The 24058-nt window shown below is 43.0% G+C and overlaps 1 long non-coding RNA gene across 4 annotated transcripts in view; it reads left to right on the top strand.

Moving 5' to 3' along the window:
- The first annotated feature begins 629 nt into the window (after positions 1-629).
- The window catches only part of LOC112545292 (uncharacterized), a 61933-nt gene continuing 38504 nt past the window's right edge, over positions 630-24058 (top strand). For 2 of the 4 annotated variants that reach the window (XR_012906407.1, XR_012906409.1), the window contains exons 1-3: positions 630-3585; positions 3953-4071; positions 21864-21974. This is a non-coding gene — a long non-coding RNA (uncharacterized LOC112545292). The remainder of the gene's footprint in view (positions 3586-3952; positions 4072-21863; positions 21975-24058) is intronic. The other 2 variants (XR_012906408.1, XR_012906410.1) reach the window with 2 other exon arrangements.

Here is a 24058-nt window from a genome sequence, read left to right as displayed (position 1 = left end):
AAGGTCCTTTCATGGATGGATAACTGGTTAAAAGACAGGAAACAAAGGGTAGGAATAAATGGTAAGATTTCCAAGTGGAGAGATGTAACTAGTGGGGTCCTCCAAGGGTCTGTCCTGGGACCAAACCTATTCAACTTATTTATAAATTATCTAGAGAAAGGGGTAAACAGTGAGGGGGCAAAATTTGCAGATGATAACAAACTGCTCAAGATAGTTAAGACCAAAGCAGACTGTGAAGAGCTTCAAAAAGACCTCACCAAACTAAGGGTATATCTAGACTATATATCTCTGCCGACAGAGGCATGTAAATTAAACTACTTGACATAGTCAATGAAGCGGGGATTTAAATATCCCCCGCTTCATTAAAATAAAAATGGCCGCCGCATTGTGCTGGCTCAGCTGATTGTCGGCACAGCACGGCAGTCAAGACACAGATCGGTCAACAGGGAACGCCTTTGTCGACCGCTTCCTTATGCCTCGTGAAATGAGGTTTACAGGAACAGTCGACAAAAGCGTTCCCTGTCAGCCTATCCGCGTCTTGACTGCTGTGCTGTGCCGACGATCAGCTGAGCTGGCACAGCACAGTGGCCATTTTTATTTTAATGAAGCGGGGGGTATTTAAATCCCCGCTTCATTGACTATGTCAAGTAGTCTAATTTACATGCCTCTGTCAGCAGAGGCATGTAGTCTAGACACCCCTTAAGTGATTGGGCAACAACATGGCAAATGAAATTTAATGTTGATAAATGCAAAGTAATGCGCTTTGGGGAAAAAATAATACCAGCTATACATACAATATGATGGGGACTAATTTAGCTACAACTACTCGAGAGAGATCTTGTGGATAGAGAGAGGATTCATTGTAGATAGTTCTCTGAAAACACCCACTCAGTGTGCAGCGGCAGTCAAAAAAGCAAACAGCATGTTAGGCATCATTAAAAAAGGGATAGAGAATAAGACACAAACATCTCATTGCCTCTATATAAAATCATGGTACGCCCACATCTTGAATACTGTGTACAGATGTGGTTGCCTCATCTCAAAAAAGATATCTTGTTATTGGAAAAGGTTCAGAAAAGGGCAACACAAATGTTTAGGGGTTTGGAACAGGTCCCATATGGAGAGAGATTAAAAAGTCTTGGACTTTTTGGCTTAGAAAAGAGGAGACTGAGGGGGAGGGCATGATAGAGGTCTATAAAATCATGACTGGTGTAGAAAAAGGTAATAAGGAAAAGTGATTTTACTTATTCCCATAATATAAGAACTAGGGGTCACTAAATGAAATGAATGGGCAGCAGGTTTAAAATAAATAAAAGGAAGTTTTTCTTCACTAAGCGCACAGTCAACTAGTAGAAATCCTTGCCAGAGGATGTGGTGAAGATTAGGACTTTAACAGGGTTCAAAAAAGAGCTAGATAGATTGATGGAGGTTAGGTCCATCAATAGCTATTAGCCAGGATAAGTAGGAATGGTGTGCCTAGCCTCTCTTTGTCTGGAAATGGATGACAAGAGAGGGATCACATGAGGATTACCTGCTGTGTTCCCTCCCTCTGGGGCACCTGTCATTGGCCACTGTTGGCAGACAAGATACTAGGCTAGATAGACTTTTGGTCTGACCCAGTATAGCCGTTCTTGTGTCAATGGGATGTGTCTGGAATGTGATTGTTTCTCATAACATGGAAATGGAAATGGCTCTGGTAGCCGGACAGTTATACTATGTAATGATCATGAGAGTGGGCAGCACGGAGCCAGAGATGGGGTCTGGGACAGCTATAATCCCATTGAGCCAGCAAGGGGCAGGAGTGAAGAAAGGGACAGCTATCTACTGTATATTTGAGAGCTTTGTGTGTCTGTCTGTCTGCCCCCAGCTCGGGGACATGTACCCCTCCTCCAGCTGTGCCTGCTACAGCTGCACCAGCCATGGCCAGGCATGTCTTACCTGGCCCCACGGTCTTGCAGTGAGAGCAGGCTGGTGTTGTCCTCTCTCCCCAGGGCAGTCTGAATATTAAGTCCCTTATTCCCAGCCCCACCCCAGAGCAATGATTTAAATGAAGAAAAACAAAAATATTCACCTAAATGACCAAAGCAATGCCCGGTAAATCCTCTAGTTTGTCATATTTTTACCAGAAACATCCAGGTATTCTGGGGTTGTGGCTGAATTTTGAAATAGTGTTGAGCTGGAGGACTTCTTACTCCGACTCCAGTAACCCTCATTTTACAAGGAGTAAGGGAAGTCGAAGGAGAAGTGTTCTTCCTTTGGCTTCCTGCTCTGTTGACAGTGCCTAAAGCCAAGTTAAGCTATTTTGATTTAAGCTACGCAATTGACATAGGTGAAGTTGCATAGCTTAATTCACTTTCAGCCCTCTTGCGTATACATACCCCTAAACTATGTCTACACTGCAAGGTTTTTGCACAAAAATGATCGTTTTTGCGCAAAAATGATCATTTTTGCGCAAAAACCTATAGAGCATCCACACCTCGAATGCACTTTTGCACAAGTAAATCAGCAGTAAAATGGCAGAACAGAGGGCTGCCGCCGGTGTAGATAAGCCTGCTTCTACAAGGCATAACTCCCTTTTGCACTACAGCTATTGCTCAAAAAGGCAAGTGTGGCCACTCCAGAGGGGTTTCTTTCACAAGCAGGGGCGGCCTGTGAGCCTAGGCAAACTAGGCAGTTGCCTAGGGCGCCGCCGGCCCGGGCACCCAATGATGACGTCACGGGGTGTCAGGGCGCCCCATGATTACGTCATGGCCATTGACGGCCGTGTAGGCGGGGGCGCCAATCGCGCTTTCCACCTGGGGCACCAGCTGCCGCAGCCGGCCTCGGATCGCTCCTGTGTACAAGAAACACCTATGGGAAAAAGCACAGGTGCTCTGATGGCCATTCACAGAATGGCCATCAGAGCATTCTTGCGCAAGAGCATCTATACAGTGTGGATGCTCTCTTGCGCAAAAGCACATCACTTTTGCAATGTGCCTTGAGGTGTGGACGTGTTTTTGTGCAAGGAGATTTTGCACAAGAACTTTTCTGCAAAAGACTTCTTGCGCAAAAACCTTGCAGTGTAGACGTAGCCCTAGAGACTAACAGATTTGATTAAGTGAGTTTTACCCATGAAAGCTTATACCCTAATAAATCTGTTAATCTCTAAGGTGCCACAGAACTCATTGTTTCTGCAGATACAGACTAATACAGCCCTTTGAGAGTCTGTTACAAGATGTTCATTGTAGTGCTGCTTTCATAATTTGATTTGGGGTAAGCTTGTTTTTATATCAATATAAATGAAATAAAAATATGAGAGCGCACCTTTAAATGCAATATAGCAAATCTCTCTGAAGACACAGAATTAAACTGTTTCCCTACACTCTATGGCAGACACACCTACTAGCAGCAATGTACTTTTATTGGAAGATAGTTTATCGTGGTTGCCACATCTCATCCCAGCTCCACCACCTTATCTGTGGTTTGTTACCAGAACATATTGTGCCAGCCCAGTGTCTCTGTGCCTCTACTCATAATGTAATACTTCAAGGAAAATGGCTTTGATTGATAAGAAAAGACTCAACTTCACTGCCGTATCCTGCAGAGGTAAATGAGGCTTCTGACAAGTTCTTATCTCTTTTGGCCTGTGGGTGCTAGGAGTGTTAGTATAAGCAGGTCTCAGTAAAGGCAGTATGCACTTTTAAAAAGAAACCTTAGCAAGTAAGGACAGAGGAAAAAGGGGAGTCTGCAGCAGCCAGGGAGTAAAGTTACTTGTATTTCCAAGTCTCTTGTGTAGCAGCCAGCTACCTGGCTATCCCTTGCACCAGTTTTGAATATTTGTTGATAATTTTCTCATTTGTCCATGTGTGTATAGCTCTGGTTACTTATATAAAAAGTGTTACCAGTAAATACTAGTAAGGCTCTAAGGAGCTTTGTTGTATTAGTCTCCTGATGTTTATATGTCCATACACAGCAACTAAACTCGAGGGAGGAAGATGTGCTGTAAAGGAGACTAACATATAAACACTGGGGCTCTGTTTAGTTTCTGTCTGAAGGTCAATGAACGCAGAGGAGCTTCCAAGGACACATAAAGTACGTTTCAAAACTATTTTATCCCAGTGTTCATTTAGTATGTTCATATTTTTTGTGGGTATGAGAACTGATAACAAGTTTGTGCAAGAGACTTGTCCCTTTTAAGTGAACTTCATGTGTAATATTGTTCATTCTGTGCATATTTATAGCGGATGGTAATCTATGCCATGTCTCTAGCTGTACAGTATTTTTTTATTAGAAAAATCCCTTTATCAAAAGAATGCTGAGGGTGAAAAGTCAAGAACTCAGAAGTTAGAAAATGCCTGTCTGCAACTAATTTCTGCCCCCATTCTAATTGCATAATTACATTCTTCTTTTTTCCCACAGGATCCCTGTTTTATTCAGCACAGGATGAAATAAGGCAGAGTTGTGTAGATAATGATGCTGTTGTCCATAGTACCCCATCTAAAACCATTTTTAGAGTAATATTTTTCTGATCTCCCTTGCTGCCTGGTAACTTTTGGTTATATCTGTTACTCCTACTTTGCAGCCCCCAAATGTTGACATCTCCCCCTACCTATTATCCTCACCAAACTCTTGTGCTTTGTATGCAGATTTACAGAGACAGTAATAAGAGTTGCATACGAAAACAGCATTGCTCAGGGTTCTAGCAGGAGCAACAGGGTTGCAAGGAAAGTGGCAAAGTAATCCATATTACATTTTACTTGGAAAAATAATCAGATTAGTCTTCCAGATTGTTGCTTTAGAGGGGAAATAAATAAATTTCTTTACATAGCTACTTCCCATAATTTGTTGTATTTAATAGTGGTGTCAGCACTGATCTCAGCACAGCAACACAAATGTTATACAAAACACCTAATTTCTCTTGTGCTTAACTTGGTGGCTCTAACTTCAGCTAACCGTCTGCAATCCAATGTAACATCAGGTGAATAGGGAAACTAGGTGTTCTACTGATTGATATTACAAAATAAAATTTCTGGTTGTTTAAGGGATGCTGGGTTTGTAACTGTGTGAATAAAGTTCTTGCAAGCTATCTTTAAAGGAGCACTTGCCAGTGGTATGCTACAAAAATAAAGATCGGGAGAGAGCGGTCTATCAAAAGCCAAATGCTGCCCTTGCATACTGACCTTCTCCCTGAGCCATCCAGTCAAGTCAGGGCCTAGATCACTTAAACTGAGTAGATAGTAACATTTGCAGGGGGAAGGGGGTGATTTCCCTCTCACAGTGTTATTCTAATTAAGATAATCTAAGGTAACATAAATAGCATAAAGGCTAGATCAATAAGTTTGCAAAATATGTTGACAGAATGAGTCAGAATGCTCAAAACATTGTGACCGTGAGCTAGTAATAAGACTTGCTTGGTGCCAATTCCCTGTGACTAGATGCCTGCTGGTTTTTTCTGGCTGTGGCTGCAGACGCTTTCAGTTTACTGCATGTCTACAGTCTGTCCAGTCCTACTTCTTTGTTACGTGACTGGAGATGTGTTTATGCCCTATAATAACATTGTAGAAACTGAAGACAAAACCTTCTGTACTCTTTCTGGCAGATTGAATAATCTTAACAAGAAAAGAGAATGAGCTGGACTTAGCAACCAGGATGCAAAGATTCTTCAATATGATATACAGGATAAAACTGCTTTTGTTTGTTTTCTTTTTAGTAGGAGTGCTAAGAAAGTCATAGTGACTGAGGGTTTGATGCCACCTAACTGAATGAATCAATTTGCACTTGGCAGAAAATAACATTATTTCAAAAAATCTTTCCAACAAGCTTTTATTAAAACTATCTCAATGAGTTTGCACATCTGTTGTAAAGCTAAATGAAATTGATACAGAATTCTGTATCACCAGTAACTCACCATTCCAATTAAGGGAATTTACATTGCAGTTAAACATCTGGAAATGGCCCATATCAACTGACTCGGACTCCAGTTTGAATCTGAACAATGATACCAAAATTAAAAAGCTCCTTCGTTCAAGTCAGCTGGCATGGGCCAGCTGTGGGTTTTTAATTGCAATGCAGTTATGTCCTATATTAGATTCTAGGGTAAAATTCCGCCATTGGGCATAACCAGTGTAATGTCATTGAAAATCAATAGGTACATCACTTACATCAAGGCTGAATTAAACCAATTTTCTATATCAGTGTTTCTCAACCAGTGGTACGAGTACCCTTAGGAGTACTCGAGAGAAGTCTGGGGGTACGTCAACACAACAGAAATTTGGAGAACTGAATTTTTGTTTTAAGTTTTATAGTGCTTTATTATTTTTCTACTTTTTACACCCAAAAATTTCATTGCCTGCCTGGCTACAATTAAATTGTTTAAACAAATGTGTCGCAATGGTAGAAAAAAATTGTCTCTGAAAACTGTAGGAACTGGGGGTACATTTTTTTAGGGGATACTTATAATTTATTTTTTTTGGAAAGGGGTTACTTTATAAAAAAAAGTTGAGAAACACTGCTCTATATGAAGATGTCTTGAATAATTGTTGGCAAGACATTCTTCTGCATTCAGTGATAATCTCAAACTGTTGACAAATTGGGTGGGAAATCTATACTACTGAATAGGAATCCCAGGGTTTCATAGATTCAACCGATTGTTCATACAGCTAACACTGACTCTATTGGTTATATCTACAATTCTTTGAACAGAGAACGTAATCTCAAAACCTGTGGTCTTGTAACTAAGGATGTAAACGTTTAAATGGTTAACCAATAAGAATCAGCTTATTGGTTTCCATTATGCTTCTAGGGAGCTGGCTGTCCCTCCATGCTGTGGGCTCTGCAGAATAAACTTATACTGCAGAGCCTGTGGTAAAGCTGGCTCCCCAGCGTTTAGCCAGCTCTTGGCACATACCTGCTGCATGCTCCGTTTCCAGCGAGCCGGCTGCACTGAGGGCTCTGCCATATAACTTTATACTGCAGAGCCCACAGCACTTGTAATCATTACAATTTTTTAATGTTACATGGTTACATTTTTAACTTGTAACAAGTGCCACATTCAGTTAGGGTTTTGCTGGCTGCTGCCCAGGTCTAAAAATAAAAATCTTGGGCTATGTCTACACTGGCGCATGATCTTGTGCCAGAGCTATGCAAATGAGGCTAAGCATGGAATATCGCCAAGCCTCATTTGCATATCTAATGAGCCGCCATTTTTGCGGAAGAGGCTCTTGCACAAGAAGGAGCTGTCTACGCTGCCCTTTCTTGTGCAAGAAAAACCCTCTTGCGCAATGCTGTTATGTTGATTATTTTTAGGAATAACGGCATTGCACAAGAGGGTTTTTCTTGTGCAAGAAGGGGCAGTGTAGATAGCTCTTTCTTGCGCAAGAGCCTCTTCTGCAAAATGGTGGCTCATTAGATATGCAAACGAGGCTCGGCAATATTCCACGCTTAGCCTCATTTGCATAGCTCTTGTGCAAGATCTCACCAGTGTAGACATAGCCTTGGAGTTTGTGTTAGGGCCTCATGTGACCTACAAATAATATCACAGAGGAAAAACTTCAAAGAGCCAAAAAGGTGAAAACCCTTTAGGAGAGCCTGTGCTAAAATATACCATCCAATCTGTCAGAAACCAAGTCCTGTAGTGGGGAGGGATAGCTCAGCTCAGTGGTTTGAGCATTGGCCTGCTAAACCCAGGGTTGTGAGATCAATCCTTGACGGGCCATTTAGGGATCTGGGGCAAATTTGTTAGGGATGGTACTTGGTCTTGCTGTGAGGGCAGGGTACTGGACTCAATGACCGTCCCTTCTATTCTGTGAGATAGGTATATTATATTATCATAAGTTACATTGGGCATGATTTTAATAATCTGTTCAACAGCGGTAAAACACAGGTTATGTCTACACTGCAATCAAATAAACCTGTGGCACCAAGTGTTAGAGCCCAGGACACCTGCCTCAGACACAGGATGCTCAGGCAGGAGTGTGGTTCTGCGACTCTCCACCTTTTGACTTTGAATCGTGCTTAGACCTTTATACTGCAATTTATAACCCTGCTGACCTGGCGGTGCTGTGCTCTTTAGTATAGTGTAGACATACCCATAGATTCCACGTGAAAGAAGCTTCTTAGGGTTCTTCCAGTAAAGAAGTTCCACTGAAGTCAGTTGGAATTCTGTACAGAGAGGGTTTACAGAATTAAACCTTTGCGTATAGGTCATAATGTGTAGGAATAGCTGTGCACAGATGACAAAAAAGCATATATTTTCAATGCCAAAGAAAAGGTTTCAATCCTAAATTGATAGTACTGAGTTTGACTGAACAAGGATCTCAACTGGTTAACACTCTACAAAGGCAATTTCCCCTCCCTGGATATTCACATCTCCACATCAGATACTATGAATAAGGCACTTGTACACTGACTTGTTTAACCTCATTAACACAAGCAACTTCATCTTTATATATACCCCTGCCTCTGTTACTTCCATTCCAATTCGTCTGATGAAGTGTGTTTTGCCCACAAAAGCTTATGCCCTAATAAATCTGTTAGTCTCTAAGGTGCCACAGGACTCCTCATTATTTTAGCAGTATTAAATTCACATTAGAAAAAGGAGGAAACAATGTACTTCTAACTAATGCACTTGTACAGCTTGCTTAGACATGCCTCTCCATTGACATCTAGTGTCCATGCAGACAGCTTCAGACACTTATTTGTATTCAATATTTGTTTCTAAATAATTGTAAAACTTCACCGTAATCATGATTTTTCCAGATATAATTACTACGTACTCTTAGTAATAATAGGACAACACAGTAATGAGATGTTGAGCAATTATCAGTCCATTCATATTTCAACATGAACATCAAACTGCACCAAATCCAAGTTTTTAAAGTTTGGCTTAGTTTGTGATTGCTTTACTTGGCCTAGAGTTTGTGCTGTCATTGAGTTTAGAAAACAGCTGCACTTGATCCTGGAAGTTCTTATGACATCCAAATCTGCTGCTAACTCCATTTTCTTGGTGCAGAATATATTCAGAAATCATATTCTGGCCTTCTTGAGGTGTAATTCACAACTGCCATTTTTTCTACATTCAGATATTCAAGTTATACCATGAAAATTACTGAAGATGATCATGATGGTGGTTGTTTTTTTTTTTGTTTTGTTTTGTTTTCTTCAAAATCAGTCTATGAATAGTTTCTTATAAAACTGCTGATATCTCATAATTTTGAAGTCTTCCACCAGTACTCTTCTATTTCCATCTTTAACCGACTTCATAGCTTCCAAGTCCTCTGTGCTGCTTTGCCTAATCTTGGCTACTTTGTATGCTCCTTTTTTCTTCCTTCCTTTAAAAGTAGTCCTGAATGTAAGGCTTTAAGTGCCTGATGTTTAGCTTCTGCAACTGCTTTTTTGACATTTTTTTACTATCTTATATTCCTCATGACTGTACGTAATTTTTATTTTCTGCCATAGCTTAAACTTTTCCTGCCCTATACAACATTTGACCACCACCACATTGACTTGTCACGAAAATTTCCTTGCCTTTGTTTGGCTACCGGCTTCTTTTAATCTTTCTACAGTATGGTTGGATGGTCTGCCAATGCTCATTGGCATCATGGTAGTTGGTCTGGTCCTTGTCCTATCCCATTCCTAAATCTCAGACTAACTTCGCTATTCACAAGCCTCCTCCATTTTATCCTTTATTCTATGCCTTCCACTAGAACCAATCTACACTGCTCTGTAATCTGTTTTCCTAGAATTATTTGTAGTCTCACATTCTTTACTTACTTCCTGAGGAAAAAAAAGATCTAATCTGGGATGTGTTGTCACTGTTTTTATAAGTACTTAAGTATACCTTCCTCTTTACCACGGGTTCATTGACAACAATAGGCCATGGGCTTTGGCTGACTGTAAGATAGCTTCATTTCTGATTCCAGAAACATCCAAAGTGCTTTTGCGGAAAAGCGTCCGTGCCAATCTAGACGCTCTTTTCTGCAAATGCTTTTAACGGAAAACTTTTCCATTAAAAGCATTTGTGGAAAATCATGCCAGTCTAGATGTAGCCCAGGAGTTTTACAGGATTCTGGAGATACCCTAGAAAAACTTTTCTGCATCCAAGGATGCGTTTATTCTTCCGCTTCTTTTAGTGGAAGAGAAAACATGATCTTTCGGTCACCCCTATATTCCTCTTTCCACAAAGAATAAGGGAGCTTCCAAAAGAAGGGTTTTTTTTTTTTTTTTTTTTAACATTTGGTCCAGTCTAGACAGGCCAAATGTTGGAAAAACCTCTTCCTACAGAAGAATTGGGGGGGAAAAGCAGCAGTATAAGGGTTGGGGATAGCAAGTGATGGAGAGGAGGAGAATAGAGAGGGTGGGGCTTCCAGGAAGGGGTGGGGCAGTAGATCTTGGCTTGTTCTGTCATTTAAAAAGTGATCTTGGGTGTGAAAAGGTTGGAGACCACTGACCTACAGGATCTATATAGAGCATTTCTAAATCTGAAATACCCACCTGGAGAAGTGAAAAAACAGATTGACAGAGCCAAAAAAGTACCCAGACATGAACTACTTCAAGACAACCCAAAAGAGAAAATAACAGAATTCCACTTGTCATTACCTACAGTCCACAACTTAAACCCTTCTAATGCACTGTACCCACAAAAGCTCATGATACCATCTACATGTTATTAGTCTTTAACGTGCTACCAGACTATTTATTGTTTTTTAAGTTTATTCTACAATGTTTCTGCTGCAAATTGCTCTTACTCCATTCTTCCTTGCTACTGAGCCATGATGTATCTTGTATTACTATTCAAAGCCAGAGGCACCCTATCAACTAATCAAATAGTTGATGCAAAATGCATCGACTACTCGATTAGTCAGTAACCCGATACTTATCTTCCTTATTCATAACTATGAGTTATATAAATTTGACGAGTACATCCAGTTTCTGGCTTAGTTAAATGGCACTGGCTTTCAAAGCCTGTAGAATTCTGAAGTACTTGGTCTATTTTGCGTGGGATTTTTTAACTAATAGGTATACTTCTGATTTTGATAATTGTAATAAGATAATGATTTCAGCATTCTAATTTCTCATTCCTCTTCAGTAAGGTACTTGGCTTCTGTGGAGAGGGAATGGTTTGAATTATTCTATGATTCTACAAGCTCTCTGAACAATTTAGAAGTGGCACTAAAGCGATGATGAGAGTGCCATGATGTCTTAATTACCTGGAAATATGTAATGATATGTCCCACTCTCCTTCATGGAGAGTAAGATTCATGTAGGGAAGGGATACTCAGCATGTGGCCCAGGGGCCTCATGCAGCTTGCAGCTTATTTGTTTGCAGCCCGTGGGTGGGAGTCAACACAAAAAAGTAGTCAATATAATGGTTTCTTGTTGACATGCATTTTAATAGTTCAATTCTTGGACTGTCATTGCTCATTACAAGTGCTGTCATAGGGGTGGAAATTGGATAAATATTAATTTATTAATATTTTTTATTAATATCAGTAGAACTTTTTTATTAATATCAGTAGAACTGACTTAGAATCATAGAGCTGGAAGAACCTCAGGAAGTCATCAAGCCCAGCCCCCTGTCCAAAGCTGGACTAATCCCAACTAAATCAACCCAGCCAGGACTTAGTCAAGCCAAGACTTAAAAACCTCTAGAGATGGAGATACCACCCCCTTGCTAGGGAACACATTCCAGTACTTCACCACCCTCCTAGTGAAATAGTTTTTCCTAATATCCAACCTAGACCTCCCCCACTGCAACTTGAGACCATTGCTCCTTGTTCTGCCATCCGTCACTACTGAGAACAGCCTCTCTCCATCCTCTTTGGAACCTCCCTTCAGGAAGTTGAAGGCTGCTATCAAATCCCCTCTCTCACTCTTCTCTTCTGCAGACTAAACAAACCCAAATCCCTCAGACTCTCCTCATAGGTCATGTGCTCCAGCCCCCTAATCATTTTGGTCACCCTCCACTGAACCCTCTCCAATGCGTCCACATCCTTTCTATAGTGGGGGGCCCAGAACTGGACACAATACTCCAGATCTGGCCTCACCAGAGCCGAATAAAGGGGAATAATCACTTCTCTAGATCTGCTGGCAGTGCTCCTCCTAATGCAACCTAATATTCCATTCACCTTCTTGGCTACAAGGGCACACTGTTGACTCATATCCAGCTTCTCATCCACTGGAATCCCCAGGTCCTTTTCTGCAGAACTGGTACTTAGCCAGTCGGTCTCCAGCTTATAACAATACTTGGGATTCTTCCCTCCCAAGTGCAGGATTCTGCACTTGTCCTTGTTGAACCTCATCAGTTTTCTTTTGGCCCAATCCTCTCTACGTCACTCTGGACCCTATGCCTGCCCTCCAGTGTATCTACCTCTCCCCCCTTGCTTAGTGTCATCTGCAAACTTGCTGAGGGTGCAATCCATCCCTTCATCCAGGTCATTAGTAAAGATGTTGAACAAACCCAGCCCTAGAACTGATCCTTGGGACACTCCGCTGGAAACTGACCACCAGCCTGACATCAAGCCATTAATCACTACCCGTTGGGCCCGACAGTCTAGCCAGCTTTCTATCTATCTTACAGTCCATTTATCCAATCCATAGTTCCTTAACTTACTGGCAAGAATATTGTGGGAGACGGTATCAAAAGCTTTGCTAAAGTCAAGGTATATCACATCCACTGACTTCCCCATATCCACAGAGCCAGTTACCTCATCATAGAAGCTAATCAGATTGGTCAGGCATGACTTGCCCTTGCTGAATCCATGTTGACTATTCCTGATCACGTTCCCCTCTTCTAAGTATTCAGAATGGATTCCTTGAGGATCCCCTTCATGATTTTTCTGGGGACTGAGGTAAGGCTGACTCGTCTGTAGTTCCCTGGATTGTCCTTCTTCCTTTGTTTAAAGATGGACATTTTATGACTTAAATGGGGACTGTGTTGTGTAGTCTTGCCTTAATCTTTGTTCAAAAGCTTCAGAGGGGTAGCCTAGTCTGTAACAGGAAAAACTTAAAACAACAAATACTCTAGCACCTTATAGACACACAACATGTAGATGATATCATGAGCTTTTGTTGGCACAATCCACTTCTTCAGGTGACAGGAGTGTTGGAAGTTTATGCCTATCAGTGTGAAAGAAGCTATTTGCATATATTTGCATGTATATGCAACCACACTTAAGTTCTGGCCCTCGGCATGTGCTGAGAGTATCATTGGGTCCATGGGGATTCCAAAGTTGGGTAGCCCTAATGTAGGGTATCCCACTTCCCCATAGCCATATGGACTTGGAGACAGAAGAAATTCCACAGAGAAGTCATCCCTAAGTGCTAGAGAAATTCTAGTTGGCAGGAGCAAATAGAAAGAGCAGCCTCAGCAGGTATTGCAATTTTGAGGGAAGAAGATAAGATAGGGCACAGGTGGGACATAGTTGGAGCCACTCCTACTTTCCCAATGGTCACTGTACTTTCCCAATGGTGACTCCATAGGGGAACTAGGACTTATCACTCTGACTCTGCTTTTATGTCTATCCCTTTCCCCATCTTTTTGGGTCTGTTTGTAAACACATGTATTAAGCATAGGCTCTTTTGTGTGTGGAGAACACTGAACGGTTGCTTTCTAGAAGGAAGGTATCTGTTTCTTTTCCATGTTTTATTTTTAAACATGTTTGGTTATTTGGTCTCTTGAACAATTTTAAGAATGAACTGGTGAGCACAGACAATTTTTTGCTCAATTGGTGAGCCAGCCAGGAGCCATTTCAGAGGCATAGCAAGAGTGTTCTACGCCTAGGGGCAAAAGCAAAAATTTGTGTCCTCCTCCTCACCGTGTGGCGTGGCCCCGAACCTGGCGCATGGCTGAGCCCAACCCTGGAAGGGAAGGGGGAGCTTGCACTGTGTCTTACCCCACTTCTTCCAGTTTGGGACCGATCCCCCGCACACACTAACCTGCTGACAGAGACGGAGGGGGTAGGCTGGGGGTGAAGATGTGGGGAGGAGGTTCCAGCCATGGGTGGTGGGTGGAGGAGGGGAAGGCGAGCCAAGGGATGACAGGGGAGCAAAGGGGGACTAAATTGGTGCCCCCCTAGCATGGCGCTGGGGGGAACTGCCGCCCCCCCCCCCCCCCGCTGTCCCCTCGCTGTGCCCCTGAGCCATTTGCTCATATTAGTCAAACCAATTTGACACAGTTTCAAACTGGCCATCTGGAATATGGATAGTAAATATAGAGCTGGTGTGGCCAAACTGTGGCTCTTTTACAGTCAAAGTATAGCTTGCGGAGGCCCAGCTCCCAATTATATGACTCCTAGATGTGTCAAAACCTTCAGGGGGTAGCCAAGTTAGTCTGTACAGGATAAACTTAAAAAACAACAGATGGTCTGGTAGCACTTCGTAGACTAACAAAACATGTAGATGGTACCATGAGCTTTCATGGGCACAGCCCATTTCTTCATTGGGCTGTGCCCACGAAAGCTCATGGTACCATCTACATGTTTTGTTAGTCTATAAAGTGCTACCAGATTATTTGTTGTTTTTAAAGTTTATACTAGATGTGTGTATAGGGGGAGTTTCTGCCCTTTAGTGGGGCTAAGGGCTCTCGATCTTCTGAAGATTGGAGACTTGGAGGGTCTCAGTCTGTTTGGCCACCTCTAATATAGAGGTTGGACTTTAGAGGTTATGGATCCTAAGTACACATGTAGCAGGCTAGCCTGGGCACAGGGGAAATCTATAAGTGCTGCTTTAGTGAAATGCCTTAAATAACTGGTTAACCAAAAGTAATAAAAGCAAACTGCTTTCCTGGGCATAGAGCCATACTTTAAGAATATATTGCAGTGAAACATTTTCTGGGCAAAATGCCCAGATACAGCAAAGGCTAACACCAAATCCCACAAATTAAGAGTAATGGTGGCCAAAAAATATTAAAGACTCTCTCACTTCTTTTGTAAGAAAATATGCACCTAAATATGGGAGCAGGACATAAAGCACTAAACAACCCTGGGCTTCATTATGTGAAGTAAAAGTTAAACAAGGAAACAAATCAAGGAACTAAAAGAATCAAATAAGAAATTTAAAAAAGCCAGTGGAGAATATAGGAAACTGCAGATAGCACTTCTGCTTGCAGTTCACAAAAAAGAAGGGAAGGCGAGGAGATTTACAGGGTACAGCCCGCAAGAGGGACAGATGTCAGATTGGGAAAGATAAAACTAAAAATATTAAATGTGTTGAGTGGCCCAGAAGCAGTTAACTCTAGCAAGGGAGGGAACCCCATCATCCATTTGGGTGCAGAAAGGAGCAACAGGCACTTGAGGAACAAATTCAGGTTCTGTGGAAATGGGTAGAAAGCCCCATTCTCTTCCAACAGCGGCAATAAAAACCAGAGGTCCTGGTTCTTAATCCTCTCCTTCCTCCCTCTTTCACTAAACCCTGCTGTCCTCTGAGCTAATAATATAACCTTCCTTCCCTAATATTTTTACATAAGGGTCAAGTTTTTCCTTTGTCCTATCTTCTTCCAAAGCCTCTCATTTTCATTTTCTCTTGTAGTACTCACTTGGCTCACATTGTTAAACTCAAACTCACTGCAGTTGCCTGTTCTTTAAAATGCATTCACAGTCTCAATTAATTTCCCTTCACTGATGTTTTCCTCCATTCTACACTACTTCCTCCTTACATGATAGTTACAGAAAGAGAGCTAGCAGGAAAGAAAACAAAAATAATTAAAATGCTTAGAGTAAACAATTTAGAAATCTGTGTAGACCAAATCCACACAGAAACACCTTTTGAACCCCGACCAGGATTGTTCTATCTGCTTCCCAAAATCCATAAACCTGGACACCCCGGACGTCCCATCATCTCAGGTATCTGCACGCTCACTACTGGTTTATCCAGCTATGTAGACTCTCTTCTCAAACCCTACCCAACCAACACACTCCCAGCTATCACCAAGATACTACTAGTGATAGAAATGTAGCCGTGTTAGTCTGGTGTAACTGAAACAAAATACAGGACTATGTTTCAGCTACACAAGATACTACTGACTTCCTAAGGAAACTACAAAACATTGATAACCTCCCTGATAACACCATCCTTGCTACTATGGATGTAGAAGCTCTATACATCAACATCCCACATGAAGACAGAATACAAGCAATTAGAAACACTATCCCAGAGGACAGCACTGCCAATCTGACAGCAGACCTATGTAACTTTGTTTTCACCCACAATTATTTCCAGTTTGAGGACAACTTATACCTCCAGATCAGCGGAACAGCCATGGGTACACGCATGGCCCCACAATACGCTAACATCTTTATGGCTGACTTAGAACAACATTTCCTCAGATCCCATCCCCTCTTACCCCTTCTCTACTTGCGCTACATCGATGACATCTTTATGATCTGGATCCATGGCCAAGAAACACTGAAGACATTCCACAGAGATTTTAACAACCTACACCCCACCATCAATATCAGCCTGGACCATTCTACACGAGAGATCCATTTCCTAGATACCACAATACAAATCACCAATGGTAAATTAGACACTACTCTCTTCAGAAAACCCACTGACTCATACAGTTACTTTCATGCCTCCAGCTCCCATCCAGAACACACCATACGATCCATCGTCTATAGCTAAGCCCTTCGATACAATTGCATCTGCTCTAATCCCACTCACAGAGACCAGAAACTTCAGGATCTCTACAAAGCATTTATAAACCTCAACTACCCACCTGGGGAAATAAAAAACAAATTGAAAGAGCCAGACGAATACCCAGAAACCATCTACTTCAAGACAGACCCAAGAAAACCAACAATAGAACACCGCTTGTCATCACTTACAGCCCCCATCTTAAACCCGTCCAACACATTCTCAATAAACTACAACCTATACTGGAACAGGATACTACCCTCCGAGAGGCTGTGGGAGACAGACCCATAGTCTCCTATAGACAACTACCTAACCTCAAGATGATTCTTACCAACAACCACAGGACATACCCCACTAACACCAACCCTGGAACAAACCCCGTTACCAGCTTTGTCCATATATTCACTCGGCTGATATCATTATTGGACCTAACCAATTGAGTTGTAAGATCAAGAACACATATTCCTGCTCATCCAGAAATATAATTTATGCCATCATGTGCTGGCAATGTCCATCTGCTATGTACATTGGACAAACGTCTCAGACACTTCGCCAAAGAATCAATGCCCACAAAACAGATATTAGACAGGATCACTGTAGTGGGGTGGAGACCTCCCCCACTACCGGAAGGGAGAAAATACCCTTCTGGAAGCCATTTTGGGTGCAGTAGGCAAGGGCCGGGGCTAGGACTATAAAAAGCCTGGCTGAGAGCTCAGTTGGGGCCCAGCCTCTGAGGGAGACAGAGGCCTGTCCTGAGCTCCCTGACCTGGAGGCTGAGGCCACCCACAGCTGCTTTCCACACGGCCACGGAAGACTGCCCTGCCAGGGCTGCTGAGGCCTGGCCAAGCCAGCCAGCAGAGCTACCCTCTGTCTCAAAGGAACCCGGGGCTCTGCTGGTGCCTGGTGAACCTGAGGACCTGCCTGAGACGGAGGTCCTGCTTAAGCCCCGAGGCCTGGGGACACCCGGAGACCCTAAGGTCCTGCCCAAGCTAGAGGATCTGCAGACTGACAGGGACCCTGAGGGCTTGCCAGAGCCGGTGGATCGGCTCAAACCCCGATGCCGGCCGGGAACCTGGGGCCTTGCGAACCTGCTGGATGTTGCAGGGTTCCAACCCACTGAAGCCTGGATCAGGCCGCCCGGACCCTGCTGGGACGACACTGACCTCGGCTCCCTAGCCTGCTGAAGAAACAGGTACCTGCGAAGGGGGAGACGAGGAGTGGCCCAGGGGGTAGCACGGGCTGAGAGCAGCCCTAGGCCAGCAAGTTGCGGGCTGGAGTCCCTGCTGAGCCAGTAGCAGCTGCACTGCTGCATTCAGGGCCCCTGGGCCGGGTCGCAGTGGATTGGGTGGCCCTACGCCACCCTGCCACCAACCGGGTGGCAGTCTCCCCCTCGCCACTGCTGCAGGTGCACTACCTGCCCAGCTCCTGAACTAGGAGCTTCTACAAACCTGTGTGTTTGCGGCCATGCCTTGCATTAGGGCCTGGCCGCCATTTGCTGCCCTGCCCTGAGTTAGGGCCGGGCTTTGCTTACTGTGTTGGTTGGCCCACCCTCAGCTAGGGCTGGGCCGGCAGTTTGTGTTTGTTTGCGGCCACGCCTTGCACTAGGGGCTGGCTGCCATTTTTGATTAGCTGCCCCGCCCTGTACCAAGAGCCTGGGCTCAGCTCATTGTGATTAGCTGCCCCGCCCTGTACCAAGGGCCTGGGCTCAGCTTATTGTGCTTTGCCGCCCCGCCCTGCTCGAGGGCCCGGGCTCGCACCCTGTGCTTTGCCACCCCGCCCTGATTGAGGGCCTAGGCTTCCATACGGCGTTTTGGTGCCTGTCCGGGATCCGGAATGGACCTTAAAGGGCCAGGACTAGAACTGTTGCCCTGCCCATAACTGCAAGTTAGAGACTTGAGTATACAGAGAACTTCTTCCCCAGTGGCCCGGACCTGAAGCAAGGCCGGGCCCCTGAACTATTGCCTCTCAGCCCGACCTGAAACTAGGTTGGAAATAGACTCACAGACTCGGACTATTTTAAGGCACAGTAGGGCCGTAGGGTGGACTAGCTGCCCACTGCATTGGGGCGGAAGAACCGCCTCCCAAAGGCCTACCGACCTACAACCAACCAGCCCCCCGGAAGGGGGGGGAAGCGTAGAGGCTGTTGTGGGCACTGCCAGAGGGCAGTGTCTGAAAAGGAGCCCGCCACCTGCCAGCCGAGCTAATTCCCAGAACCGACGGTAGGTGGCACTGTGGCGGACGTGTACCCCGCTACAATCACAAAGAAAAAACAGTTTCTTGCCATTTCAACCAGAAAGGGCATTGTCTCAACAACCTGATTACCTGCATCCTGCTTCAAAGACCTTTTAATGCCTGTGGAGGCAGCTCGTAATAAAACTGCCTCTGGCTACTTGTTGCTTAAACACAACACAGAGTGAAGGCTTGTTTTCTTCCACACACCAGACTTGAAAGAGAATCCTCTGAAATGTTATTCATGCTTAAATTTTACACTTTACACCTAGGTCTTAACAAGGACCCTAATTACCTTACCCATTACAAAGATAGCTTCCCCAATTATCACCTCTAATAACATTAGCTCACAGACATTTACCTCCTCCCCTCATCCCCCTTCTGTTCTGAAATTTGATTTGTCCTTTTCATATGTGTTCATTTTTTTTATTGTATCCTTCGGTGTACATATGGTCGTGCCAATTTTCTTCCACAATTTGATCTGAGGAAGTGGGTCTGGCCCATGAAAGCTCATCACCTAATAAACCATCTTGTTAGTCTTTAAAGTGCTACATAGTCCTATTTTTTTGTTTCAGCTAGAAACATTCAGTAAGATTAATAATTAACACTGCAGCAGTGCAACAACTAAAGAGACTTTTAACTTTTTAGACGACAAAGTTTTTGTTCCTTATGTGGGTCGTCTTTTTCCTATATCGTAGTGTTCTTAAAGTAAATAATCCTAACTTAATACAACAAAGTGGGCAAATAAGTGATTTATCCATTATTCTTATTTTTAAATAAAAGGTAACACTCCTAATTAAATGTTTAATTATTTTGTTTAACTGTTTTGTAAAATGCATTGTCTTAACTTTAAGCTCTTGATATATTTTCTTGTACAGTTATAAGTACAATAAGCATCATTCATCTTCAATTGTAAGTTTGTTTTGTATGTGAATATTTTGTTTTTACTTTTTTGCTCCAGCAAAAATCAATTTTGGACTCTGTTCTATGTTAATATTATGGTTGGTCATAAACACCATAATATCCACTCTGGTATTTTTTCCAAAAAGCATAGAGCTTTTTGTGGCAAAGTTAGCGACGAAGTGTGTGTACATCCAGACTGTAAGTTTCTTTCGGAACAAGCTTTTACAGAAGAGATCTTCCGAAAAAACTTCTTCCGAAAGAGAGCATTCACGCTACCAAAGTGATCTGCTTTTTCAAAAGATAGCGTCCACATTGAATGGACGCTATCTCTCATTTAAGCTGTGACCACCAGGGCACCTGTGCTTTTTCCTCTTTCCTCTTCTTTCGAAAAAACTCCCTCTTCCGCATCCACACACGTCTTTTCCCAAAAAAGCTCTTTCAGAAAAGGCATTCTTCCTCATAGAATGAGGTTTACCAATGTCGGAAAAACCCCTGCATTCTTTCAATTTTCTTTCGGAAGAACGCAATAGCAGTGTGGACGTAAGTGAATTTTTTTCGGAAAAACAGCCGTTTTTTAAAAAAAAAAAAACTCTGCAGTCTAGACTCACCCTGTCAGTGTAGATGCTGCTATTAATTATGTTGCCATAAATGGCCTCCCCAGTATCTCAGTACTCCGCATGAACAAACTAGGGATGTTAGGAAGCATGTAATTCGGTAATTGTGTAGCTGACTAATTTTGTCGGTTACACAATTAACTGATAAGTGACTCTTTGTTTAAAGGAGCTTGAGAGCCGGTAGGCAGGCACACTGGCTCAGTCCTGGCTCTCACTTCGTCCCAGCAGCTACTCCCTCTGCAGCTCTGCATTTAAAAGAGCTTGAGAGCTGGCTACGCTGTTACATCCCTAGAAAAAAACTGATCTCATCTGAGTATAAATTTAGGTTATGAGGAGAAAAAAAGTGAAATTCATTATGTTAACCAACTTAAGCTGTTAATGGTACATCCAAAAGACTGGAGACGCCAGAATATCTCAGTGCACTGTCATAAAACCTCCAGTTATTTGGAAAAAGAAAAGATAAGGAGGTTTATAAAAAACAGTCTGGCCAACTACACGTCAGCCTACCATATATGGATTATTGAGTACGCAGTTGACCTTGGAGACATTAGCCAGATCTGGCCTAACTTAATTTGAGCTGATATTATTAAGCATAGTTAGTTTAGCCATATTCCAATGAGGTATATGAATAAATTTGTTCCTGGGGCAACAGCAGATGTATTGTTGTATACTATTTTAACAGAATAATATTCAGGAATGTATGTATGAGACTCAGTAGCTGAGTAAGGGACTCTGCAGTCGGCATCTTTCAAACTAGGAGACACGAATATGTAGAACCTCTAGACCATCCCTGATAGACATTTATCTAACCTACTCTTAAATATCTCCAGAGATGGAGATTCCAGAACCTTCCTAGGCAATTTATTCCAGTGTTTAACCACCCTGACAGGCAGGAAGTTTTTCCTAATGTCCAACCTAAACCTCCCTTGCTGCAGTTTAAGCCCATTGCTTCTTGTTCTATCCTCAGAGAGCAAGGAGAACAATTTTTCTTCCTCCTCCTTGCAACACCCTTTTTAGATACTTGAAAACTCCTATCATGTCTCCTCTGTCTTCTCTTTTCTAAACTAAGTCCATTTCTTTCAGTCTTCCCTCATAGGTCATGTTCTCTAGACCTTTAATCATTCTTGTTGCTCTTCTCTAGACCTCCAATTTTTCCACATCTTTCTTGAAATGTGGTGCCCAGAACTGGACACAATACTCCAACTGAGGCCTAATCAATGCAGAGTAGAGCGGAAAAATGACTTCTAGTGTCTTGCTCACAACACACCTGTTAATGCATCCTAGAATCATGTTTGCATTTTTTGCAACAACGTCATAATGTTGACTCATATTTAGCTTGTGGTCCACTATAACCCCTAGATCCCTTTCTGCCGTACTCCTTCCTAGATAGTCGCTTCCCATTCTGTATGTGTGAAACTGATTGTTCCTTCCTAAGTGGAGCACTTTGCATTTGTCCTTATTAAACTTCCTCCTGTTTACCTCAGGCCATTTCTCCAATTTGTCTAGATCATTTTGAATAACGATCCTTGCAGAGAGGGGAAGAGTGAGAGAGAAGGTGGAGTGAGAGGAGACCAGAGCAGACCTAGGAAGATATAGCAACAACATTGCCAGAGATAAGTAAGTGGGGGGAGGGGGAGAGGATCCCTAAAACGGGGGGTTTACCCCTCCTTCTCCTGTCAGCCTGAGAGACCAGTTGGGAGCTGGAAAGGCCTATTTTTGCAGCCCAGGCTGACCTTGGGACACTGGCCCCGATGACTTTGTGGCTGAGAGACCGGAGCTGGAACCCTGCCAAGCACTACTAGTGCAGGATTGAGATCACCCAAGGAGGGACTGGGCAGGGCACCGGGACCCAAGAGTGGGGTTACCCTATCACAGTATTCTGTCTCATTATCGAAACATTTATGGAGATATTGAACAGAACTGGACCCAGAATTGATCCCTTGGGACCCTACTTATGCGTTCCAGTATGACTGTGAATCATTGATAACTACTCTCTGGGAACAGTTTTCCAACCAGTTAAATGCACCCATCTTACCATAGCTCCATCTAGGTTGTATTTCCTACTCTTTAGAAATTATGTTTGGTTATTTGATTTCTTAAACATTTCTGAAAAAAACTTTGAATTGTAGTCAAACAATTGGCTACAGCTTTTAATCCATATCTGTTTGTTTTTTTGTCTCTTTAGAGGGAAGTTCTGTAGAAACAGTCTGTTACTCTGGCTCCATTCTAAGTAGGCTGCAGGTACTAACGTAATACAAAAAGATAAATTACAGAAATTAGAGAATTTTTCAGGTTCTATTAAGGAGAGAGTGGGCAACCCCCTTATGCTGGGGGGGGGGGGGGTTTAAAACAGCCAGACCCAGTTTCAGTAAAAGTCAGGGGAAGTGTGCACTAGCTCCGTGTGTTCTCCACTAGCTCCCCAATACTGTACTGGTTGTGTGGATAAGCTGTTTTCACTCTCAAGCTGTCAAATCTGCTCCTTCTACCAGCTCCAAGTTAATTTAAAATGCTTCTGAAATTAGCCCAATTACAAGTGAATCTGTATTGAAAGAGAGCACTGCATCAGTATGCTCAGAGCCAGAGCAAACGCCTGGGAGTAAATACATGGATTAAATACATCCAGGCTGGAGTATTTGTATCTTCAGCTAACCTGTAAGAGTAAAACAAAGGCAAATGAATAAGAGAGATATGTGATGTGGTATCTCTTTCAGAGTAATACCTTGATGTGCATGCAGAGAAAGCTGAGGAGGTAGCCAAAAGTGCAGTCCTTCATTCCAAACATTTTATGATACTGTATTTAAATGTCTATACATTTGCATCTGCATTTATTCCTGCCCTGCTCCTACTTGTCTAGCTTGATTCATCCTTGACTTTTCATCCCCCAGGTGAGAACTCAGATTCCAACAAGTCCCAGTTCTCTGCCATTTCAATGGAATGAAGGAGCAGCTGCAGTCAAGAGGCTGTTGCTAAGCAACACATTTCAGCTTCCCCATGGATTTGAGTTACCATAGTGACAGCTGGGAGCGCAGATGCGCTAAACCGAGCTGCATAAAAGGAGCTGCCTCTTGAAAAGCAGGGCAGTTCTGTCCTGAAAGAGAGACTTCTAAACGAGCAAAGGCAGATGGAATAATGAGCACAGGATTGTGTATCACAACCTGTACTTGCTATTTATATAGTGCTGAGGGAGAAAATGAGAGAAGATCCCTGCCCAGAGGCGCTTACCAATTTATGCAGATGACATAGCAAGTAAAGATAACGTCCGCACAAGGGCAAGGGGGATTAGTTGAATGGAACAGGTGCTGGGGCCATCGCTCTCGTGGTTTACATTACCAGAATCTGCAAACTAAACGATATCTTCATAACTAATCTATGTGCACATTATTTTGTTACAAATTGTAGCTACCAAAGGAGGCAGTCTTATACGTAGGGTGTGTCTACACAGCACAGTTATTTTGAAATAAACATCAATTATTTCATAACAATGCAAGTATTTACACAGCAATTCTATTCTTCTTCAAGTAGTGTCCCTGTGGGTGCTCCACTGTAGGTGTCGGGCTCGTCCCAGCACCACAGATTGGAGATTTTCAATAGCCGTAGTCAGCTGGACTGCGCATGTGTGGTAGAGTCTCGCGCTGTTCACGCCCTTTGCCTGCTACACATGGTCTGGCTCCCACCAGTTTCTCTCAACTGCCCTCCGTCAT

Source organism: Pelodiscus sinensis, chromosome 11, assembly GCF_049634645.1.
Source record: "Pelodiscus sinensis isolate JC-2024 chromosome 11, ASM4963464v1, whole genome shotgun sequence".
Taxonomy (NCBI): domain Eukaryota; kingdom Metazoa; phylum Chordata; order Testudines; family Trionychidae; genus Pelodiscus; species Pelodiscus sinensis.
The sequence above is the reverse complement of the archived record's forward strand: the minus strand, read 5'-3'. Positions and strand labels throughout refer to the sequence as shown.